This window comes from Eptatretus burgeri, chromosome 13 (assembly GCF_056783735.1).
Source record: "Eptatretus burgeri isolate ZD-2024b chromosome 13, Ebu_testis_v1, whole genome shotgun sequence".
NCBI classification, from domain to species: Eukaryota; Metazoa; Chordata; class Myxini; order Myxiniformes; family Myxinidae; genus Eptatretus; species Eptatretus burgeri.
The window spans coordinates 78,979,090-78,988,667 of NC_140973.1; the positions used below are offsets into that span (position 1 = coordinate 78,979,090).

Below are 9,578 nucleotides of genomic sequence, written 5' to 3' on the forward strand. Positions count from 1 at the left end.
GAATGGCATGATCCTTGGACCATACCTAACCCCCCCCCCAAGTTTCGTCGAAATCCGTCGAGGAGTTTTTCCGTAATACTGTTCACAAACAAACAAACAAACAAACAAACAGAAAGGGGTGAAAACAGTAACCTCCATCCATCTTCGAAGATGGCGGAGGTCAATTATAATTGCGGCTGATTTTGGAACTTCAGGTGGATATACCCACATAAAATCAATTTCTGTCTCAAGGAATCTTGACGAATCTAGTTATGACGTCTAGATCTAGAATCTAGTTATGACGAATGAATTGAGTATGTAAAAGTTAAAAGTAAAAGGGAAAGTTGCAAACTATAACTCTGTGAGCACTGTTGACGTCAAATTTAATGAATAGGATATCAGGTTCACTTAAGTGACCCAGCAGTATTGGCGGCGGAGGTTTTGCACTCTCCCGAGTGCTCCCCCTCTAGTTTATTCATGTTTTTGGAGTTAATTCCCCCCCCCCTTCTGAGGGGAGAGGGCATGGGCTTGGTTAAAAAAAAAAAAATCACACAACACCCCTTTACAAGACCCCCACCAACAGCACTCTGTACACATTCACCCATCAATGCTCAAACTACCTAAATGTCCTGCAACATCCCCATACCCCTCTATCTCCATAACTTCCAGGTACCTATTCAATTCTAATTTAAACTTATCTACCGTTTCTGCTGCCACATCCTTTCCAGGGAGACCATTCCATGAATTAACTACTCGCCGAGTAAAAGTCCCCTTCCTCACTCCAATCTTAGCTCTCCTCTTCTTTACTCTCAGACTGTGTCCCCTGGTCCTTTCACTGTCCACCCTGTTGAATAATTCATCTTCACTTATTTTATCGATACCTTACATTATCTCAAACATCTCAATCATATCTTCTCGTAACCACCTCCTTTGTAGTGAATAAAGCCCTGTTTCCTTCAACCGCTCCTCATAGCTGAGTCTACCTTGGCCCAGAATCAATCTGGTAGCCCTGCGCTGAACCCTCTCCATGATACCGATGTCTTTGTTGAGTTCTGGTGACCAAAAGTGTACACAGTATTCTTGATGTGTCCTTCACCAATTCCTGCACAATGTTAACACCACCCCTTTTGATTTATAAATGATCCCCCTCCGAATACAACCTTAAACCCTGTTTGTTTTACCTATAGGTGCCTGACACTGTGATGCCTGCTTACCTCCCGTATCTATTACCACCCCCAGATCCTTCTCCTGTGTGACACGCTCCAAAATTACCCCTTACATCCTGTAATCTCTATTTTCATTGTTCTTTCCCATCCCTAACACCTTACACTTGTTCAGGTTAAACTCCATCTGCCAATGTTTTGCTCAATCTATGCAAGTATCAATACTTTCCTGTATCTGATCACCACCTTCTCTACTATCCACTTTACCTCCAAGGTTTGTGTCATCTGCAAATTTGGAAAGCTTACTCTTCACCCCACTAAACAAATCGTGGATGTAAATAGTGAATGGAAATGGTCTGAGAACTGATCCCTGAGGTACCCCGATACTTACATCCTCCCAGCAAGACATCCTCCCACTCACAGACACTCTTTGCTTCCCATCACTAAACCAGTTTGCAATCCAATTAGCTACCTGACCAGCCACTCCACGAGCCCTCACTTTGGCTAACAACCTCCGATGTGGAACCTTATCAAATACCTTCTTAAAGTCTAGATATACTATGTCCACTGCCTTTCCCTCATCCACCCAATCAGGAACTTCTTCATAGAGACTCTAAAAGATTTGTTAGACAGGAACTACCTTTGGTAAATCCATGCTGACTACCATTAATTAGTTTGTGTTTATATAAATTACTCTCCGCAGATTTGGCCAATCTGGTGTCGGCTTCCCGGTTAGAGTGGTGGCTTGGGATCCTGTGGTCCTGAGTTCAAGCCCTCTCGTTGAATTAACACCAGGGGGTTGACTCAGCCTGTCATCCTTCCGAGGTCGGCGAAATGAGTCCCAGTGTAGCAGCCAAAAGGCGGCACACGAAGGGAAGGGGGTATTGACGGATTGATTAAAATCTGGTATTGGTGTGGCACAAATAGCCTGCTCTGTGTCTTTCATTTGTCTTTCACAAATAGCAATTTCATTGATGGCACAAATAGCCTCCTGCTGTGCAAAATTTCTTTGCAATCAATTCCTTGTGAATGGTTCCCCATCTAATCCTTCTATTCATAAATGTCTCTGATGTTCCTGAATACTAGAAAAAATCTTCGATTTTGCGAGTAACAGACGGACAGACAAACGGACCCAAATGCAATACCCTCTCGTCCAGGGAGAGTAATAACTAAGTCAGGGTTTCCCTCCGTATTCATGGATGCTCTCCCCAGGATCCATTTCCACAACCGTAACATTATAAACTACAGTCGTGGTGTTTCACAGGCATACCGATTCATCAATGCGTGTTCTGCCACTCGGATGGACGTTAAGCTGGCTGTCTGCTGGAATTAGTTGGTGGATGTTCAAGAATCCACAGGCACGTCCCTTTGCGAAGAGTAGGGGAGCTATCGCCGGCACCCTGATCAAATTCCAAATTCCTGCCTGAACTACTCAGTCGAACGTCAGGTGTGGAAAGCAAGGTCGTGAAAGACCTCGGACAAGCTTCTCCCAGCCAACTCCACAAGAATGTGGGAATATTAAATTGTGGCCGTTAAAAAACAGAAGAAGAAGAAGAAGAAGATCGAGGATTGTAATATTGCGATCCACACAACCTCATCAGAAACAGTCTTCATGCATCATGAGGACCCAAAGCCGAAATCCCCTTCATCAATGGACCAAATAATATATTTTATATTTACACTTTTTCAACATCCTCGAGATGATCAAGTGTTGCGCTTGAAACGTCATGTCTTCGTCTTCCCCTCTCCCCCCCTCCCTCCCTTCTCCTCTCCCTCCTCCTCCTTGGCTTCGTCTGCCGTGGACCTCGGGGGGGAGGAAACGAGAAATCGGACATAGGAACGTTTAATGGTATTGGTGAGACTTGTCTGGTCAGTAATGGCTTTACGAGCCACTTTTATGGGCTCGATCCACTTTCTAGGATGTGCTTTGTGCGCATATCAATGGAAGACCGTCCATTTCGCTCAGACGTGATGCGAGCCGTGGGGTCTCTGCCTGCCCGATGTCCATCCGCATTTGAACTTTATGGCACTGTCTGGGGGTAAGGGGAGGAGGGTGAACAAAGGGGTTGAGAGGACAAAGGGGTTGTCAGATCTGTCCCACGGCTCAGCTCGGATTGCAGGGTCACGTGATGAGCATGGATCGTTCATGCGAATTGCGTTTTGAGATCAACGTCCAACTCAGAACCTTTAATGGTCTTATGGTTGAATAACACGTCATTTGTATCCGAGTACACGGTCACGGCGTCTTTTTCACCTGTTGCTGTTTCAGGCCCATGTCCAATTTATCCTTCGATTCATGCGACTATCATGTCTACTAACCTGCGATACATCATACTAACATCATGTCTACTAACCTGCGATACATCATACTAACATCATGTCTACTAACCTGCGATAAAAGCGAAAAATTCACATGATGTCATTTATATTCGCCCCTAACAACAACCCCACCTCGACTCTCTGTCCCTAACAACCACCGTCCCCAAGTCACGAACAATTCCCCCCCAGCCCGAACAACCCTTCCCCAACTCTAACAACCGCCTTCCCATCTCCAACAACCACCTTCCTGTCTCCAACAACCGCCCCCCTGTCACTAACAACCAACCACTCGTCCTTAACAACAGCCCCCCATCCCTAACAACCAACCGCTCGTCCCTAACAACCACCCCCATCCCTAACAACCATCCCCCCGTCCCTAACAACTTACCCCTGTTCCGAACAACCTCAACAATCTCAACTCGCCCTCAACAATCTCCCCATCCCTAACAACTATCCCCCCCGTCCCTAACAACCCTCCCAACCACCCCCCATCCCTAACAACCACCCCCCCTCTGTGCCTAATAATCCCTCCCGTCCCTAACAACCCTCCCCCATCACTAACAACCGTCCCTAACAATCTCCCCGCCCGTCCCTTACAACCCCCCCATCCCGAACAATCCCCACCCGTCCCAAACAACCGCCCCCCCTCCCCCATCAATCCTCACCACAAGCTTCAGTGAATCATGGGCGGGAGGAAGGGTAGGACAACTGAAGACGAGAGGGGATAAATCTGTGCATGAGAGGGAGAGCAAGTTTCCATGAAAGAATTCCCAAGTCGAGTTGATGTTTGAGAAAGTAACAATGGAAGACCAGTCTATAAGTTTGAGGGCTGCTTGGAGATCCATCCAGTCGGCTTGAGTGAAATGCCAGACTCGACGACGCTGAGGTGGTTCCCTGATAACAGACAGAGAGATGTCCACTTTGACAAGGACGTGGTCAGAAGAACCGATTGGAGCGAATGAAGAACAGCAGATACTTTCAAGGAAATTTGTCAAAATCAGATCCAGAAGAGATGGAGTACCATTGGTTGAGATCCGGGTCAGGGAGTTGACCGATTGAGTCAGTCCCAATGAGTCGCAGAAATCATTTGCTAACGTGCCATGACAGGTGAGTGAGGTACCCACACCTAGCCAACTGGCATGATGACAATTGAAGTCACCACATATGAGGAAGAGAGAGTTTGGATGAGAAGATCGAAGTTGGTCCATGTTTTCAGACAGTGAGGTATAGATGGAGCCATCATTGTTTGGACGGTATAGTACACATATTGAGCCTGGTGTTGGCGCAGTGGTTAGGGCAGCGGCTTGGGATCCAAAAGGTCCTGAGTTCAAGCCCCGTTGGGCCACTGAATTAATACACCAGGGGGTTGACTCAGCCTGTCATCCTTCCGAGGTCGGCGAAGTGAGTACCAGTATACTGGGCCAGTGTATACCCCGGTTAAAATAGGTGTACCATATCCCTGTGTCGTAAGAGGCGACCAGGGTTGCGTCAGGAAGGGCATCCGGCGTAAAACATGTGCCAAATCACTATGCGGATCATACGGATGATCCGCTGTGGCGACCCCTAAAGGGAGCAGCCGAAAGAAGAAGAGAGAGAGAGAGAGAGTACACATATTGTTGTGGGCCGGGGTTCGGTGGCGATAAACGACTACGAGGTGGAGCAGTCTCCCATCGAACACCCGGAATTTAGGTCATGACTCTCGGACAACTCCGAAAGGTCACGGGTCACTTAGAGGACAGTGGTTGCCAATATTTTGACGGCGTGAGGTAGGGTCCACTTGTCTAATTCCAATTTACCTAAGTACTCACGCCGTACAACTACCGGGGAAACCACACCCTCGGTCGACTTTGTCCGAATCGAGTCGCTATCACAGACTCGGATCCGCCGTAACCGAGCGGAAGTTACCAAAGCCGCGTTGGACCAAATGCACAATTTACAGCACGACCGGCTTTACTATTTCTCAATACGCACCTTGCTAGGCCAATGAAGGAAAGCACAGAAAACGAGCTGGTACATTTAACAATAATAATCGGGGAGGGGAGACAGAACAGAGTTATCCGAATTAGTCGGGTCAATTTATGACAACAACCACCAAACCCACAACAAATTGCAACAAAAGGTTTCTCAATGGTTTTCATTCCTACTGGATACACTGATCAATAGAAAAAAAAAAAGTCTACCAAAATCTGACATCCGGAAATGGGTTAAAACAGTCATTTTCAAGATGGCCGCCACCGGGCTTTGAAATAACTAAAACAGCTACAACTTCTTCAATAATTGTGATAAAAACATTGTTGGTTCTGGTCCATGGTTTTAATGGATCAGCAATCCACCGGTGTCAATAAAATTTAGATCTGATCAGTATTTAACATGAAATCCAAGATGGCGGCAAAAATCAATAAATTTTCCATCTGAACCAAAATCACTGAACACCTGGTGCCACTGAAATATCTCTTGAAAGTCTTGAAGAATCAACTGCAATTGTGAAGATCACTGATGAATTTGAAAAAAAGAAATCTGAACTTGCTGCACAATCCAAAATGAGTAAGCTGTGGCTGGGTTATCAGAAAATGCTCCATACTGCTCGGGCAATGATCACGACAGATCGCACTGAGTCTTGGAAGGATCACTTGCAAGCTGGTGCTGATGCCTTGCCAATATTTGCAGCAGCTGGACACTACAACTTCCAGAAGTCCACTTATCTCTCCATACAAGAAATGAGTGAACTGGAGAGCAAACACCCAGGTGTGTATGAGAAGTTTCAAAATGGCTTCCATGTGATCCGGCGAACAAACCAGTTTTGGGCAGGCCTCAGCTGTGATCTTGTCATCGAACAAACACTCATGAGATCACTAAAGAGCACCGGTGGCTTGACTCATGGCAGTAAGATGACAGAGGAACACCTCGCATTGTGGACAATGTCAGCCCCCATAACATCTGCGGTCAACATCGCCATGCAGGACTTCAATGATCTCACATACACAACAAGCGAACAGCATAAAGAAGCAACTGGTGCCAGAATTGAAAGACTTGCATTCGACCTCTCAAAGATAAGCACAAAGCTGAATGCATTTTCACCTTTCTCCTCTGATCCTACATTGAGAAATATCATAAATGGTATCGTGGCAAGTGAAGACATCAACGTGCATGAATATGAAGCTGTTGGGAACAAAATCATCGAGAGAATGATGGGACAATCTGTGTTTTCCTTCTCCATCAAGAGGACAGAGAAAGCAAAGACCCTGGGAAATTCTAATGCTCTCCAGGTTGCTCCTCACAGAACCATCGACTCCATTGTGCTATTCCAGCAATTCCTGGTGGTATCCCAGATAGGTGATTTGTCACTTGAGGACGTGATGAGTTTTGAGCTCAGTCCATACTCTCCATCCCTCTTTGAGGACAACAAGATCTTGAGGAAGGCCAACAAACCTCAACTCGCTCAAGCCGTCAATGACCACTGTACCAAGGCACTGGCATGTGAAGGAGTACCTGACACCACACCTTCAACACACCTTAAGACTGAAAGGTATGTTCTTGATGGTGGATCCTTGCTGCACAAGCTCAAGTGGAAGAATGGAGATACATATGGCAAAATAGCCAGAGCATATGCAGACTTCACAACAAAACACTATGGGACAGCAACTGTTGACTTTGATGGCGATGGTGCAGGCCCTTCGATAAAGGATAACACTCAGCAGAGACGGGGACAAGCCAACAGCTATCCGACTGTGAACTTGACCAGAGAAACTGAATTTGATGGAAAGAGAGATGAATTCCTATCTGTCGGCAGTAACAAGCAACAGGTGACCTTAATAGGTGATCAGCTGAAGAAAGTTGGCTACACAGTTATTCAGGCAGAAGGGGACGCTGATGTGGACATTGCCAAGACAGCTGTAAACAGCACAATTCTGCATTCCACCACACTAATCGGAGAGGACACAGATTTGTTGATGCTTTCGCTCCATTACTGTATACCAGATGGAAAACCACTATATTTCAGATCAGACAACCAGTCAAGAAGCAATCTGAAAGTATATGACATCAATCGGATGAAGCATCTTCTTGGGAATGAGTTGTGCACTCAACTATTATTCCTGCACGCCTTCACAGGATGTGATTCAACATCTCGTGTGTATGGCATTGGGAGAAAATCAGTCTTTCAGAAACTCGTGGAAGATGATCAAGGCATCCAGTTGTGTGCAGATACATTCACTTCGAGAGGCATCAGCCACGCTGAAATAAAGAAACTTGGCAGCCAAGGGATGGCCGTTATATTTGGTGGGGAGAGCACAAGTTCTCTGGCAGCCATGCGTTACAAGATATTCACAAAGAAGGTCGCTGCTGCTAAGTCTTTCGTTACACCTGAACGTCTTCCCCCAACGGAATCTGCCACCAAGTTTCATTGTCTCCGAGTGCACTACCAGGTCATGGTTTGGATGGGGATGGAGGGTGACCTCGATCCTCTGGACTGGGGCTGGGGACTTGAAGACAATCGATTTGTACCTATCATGACTGCCATGAATGCTGCACCAGACACTCTTCTGAAGATGATACACTGCAACTGCACCACAGCTTGTGACACACCCCGTTGCAGCTGCAGAAAGAATGGGCTTCCGTGTACGTCTGCACGTGGATCATGCCAAGTGACGTTTTGTGACAATCTAACTAAATCAAGCCTCTGAGGAACTAGAGGACAGTGATGAGGACTGAAATTGTAACCTAAACTGCCATTATGTAATGTTCACAAATAAATGTTTCAGTGGCACCAGGTGTTCAGTGATTTTGGTTCAGATGGGAAATTTATTGATTTTTGCACTCTTGAATTTTGCCGCCATCTTGGATTTCATGTTAAATACTGATCAGATCTAAATTTTATTGACACCGGTGGATTGCTGATCCATTAAAACCGTGGACCAGAACCAGCAATTATGTTTTTATCACAATTATTGAAGAAGTTATAGCTGTTTTAGTTATTTCAAAGCCCGGTGGCGGCCATCTTGAAAATGACTGTTTTAACCCATTTCCGGATGTCAGATTTTGGTAGACTTTGTTTTTTCTGTTGATCAGTATATCCAGTAGGAATGAAAACCACTGAAAAACCTTTTGTTGCAATTTGTTGTGGGTTTGGTGGTATTTTGACCCGACGAAATATGCAGGCAATTTACAGTGAGCGAGAAGCACTTAACAATTCTACTTAACAGGCGGGGCCCACACACACACACACACACACACACACACACACACACACACACACACACACACACACACACACACACACACACACACACACACACACACACACACACACACACACACACACACACACACACACACACACACACACACACACACACACACGAAAATAAAATGGACCTCAATGGCCGCGGCCTATATTTGCACCTGTCCGCCTCGCGCGGTCTAGTCGAGCTTGTCCGGTGGCGGGACTCGAACCTACCGCCACAACGGAGCACCAAGCACAAGGGAAAGAGCGTCGGACGCCAGCCAGCACGAGATGACGAGGCGACCGGCGATCGAGCCCGAAACAGCTTCCTTGATCAGGCCACACCAGGCGAGGCAGACGCGCCGATCACTGCAGACGCGAGGCAGTCGCCACGATCACTTCTCGACTCTCTTGAGGTGGGAGGGGTTTCTTTTCTCGCCACTCGCCTCCTGATTGGACGGTCAGTTGTCAGGCGACTCGTGGCGGCCCTTCATTGGTCGGGCCGAACACTCCATCTGGCCAAGGCGGAGCCAGCCCTGAGGTGACGAAACCTCCGCTCACGTCCGTGGTCCCGAACACGTGCGTAATGGCAACCGGGTCGAGTGAGTGTGGTGTCGTCGTTGTTGTTTTTGTTGTTGTTGTTGTTGAGGATGTAGTTGTAGTTGTAGTTGTAGTTGTTGTTGATGAGGATATAATAAACCTGAGTATAAAATAACTCGTAGCGCACACATGTAATTCCCATTAGACAAAGGGGATGGATTCTAACTGTAAACACATACTTATCGAAATAACTGAACGACGGGGACTCTGGCTGTCTGTGTGCACAAGGTTCCCAAATCCGTGACGATATGAACATGAGGTGGGAGTGGAGGGAAGCCGCAGCCAGAGGTATTCCT

At 46.6% G+C, this 9,578-nt stretch overlaps 1 protein-coding gene across 2 annotated transcripts in view; it reads right to left on the reverse strand.

The window, feature by feature from the left end:
- LOC147014876 (calpain-1 catalytic subunit-like) overlaps positions 1 to 9,109 on the reverse strand; it is a 181,907-nt gene extending 172,798 nt beyond the window's left edge. For both annotated transcript variants that reach the window (XM_085853294.1, XM_085853293.1), the window contains exon 1: positions 8,917 to 9,109. The gene's annotated coding sequence lies outside the window, so the exon portion shown is untranslated. The remainder of the gene's footprint in view (positions 1 to 8,916) is intronic.
- Positions 9,110 to 9,578: the final 469 nt, after the last annotated feature.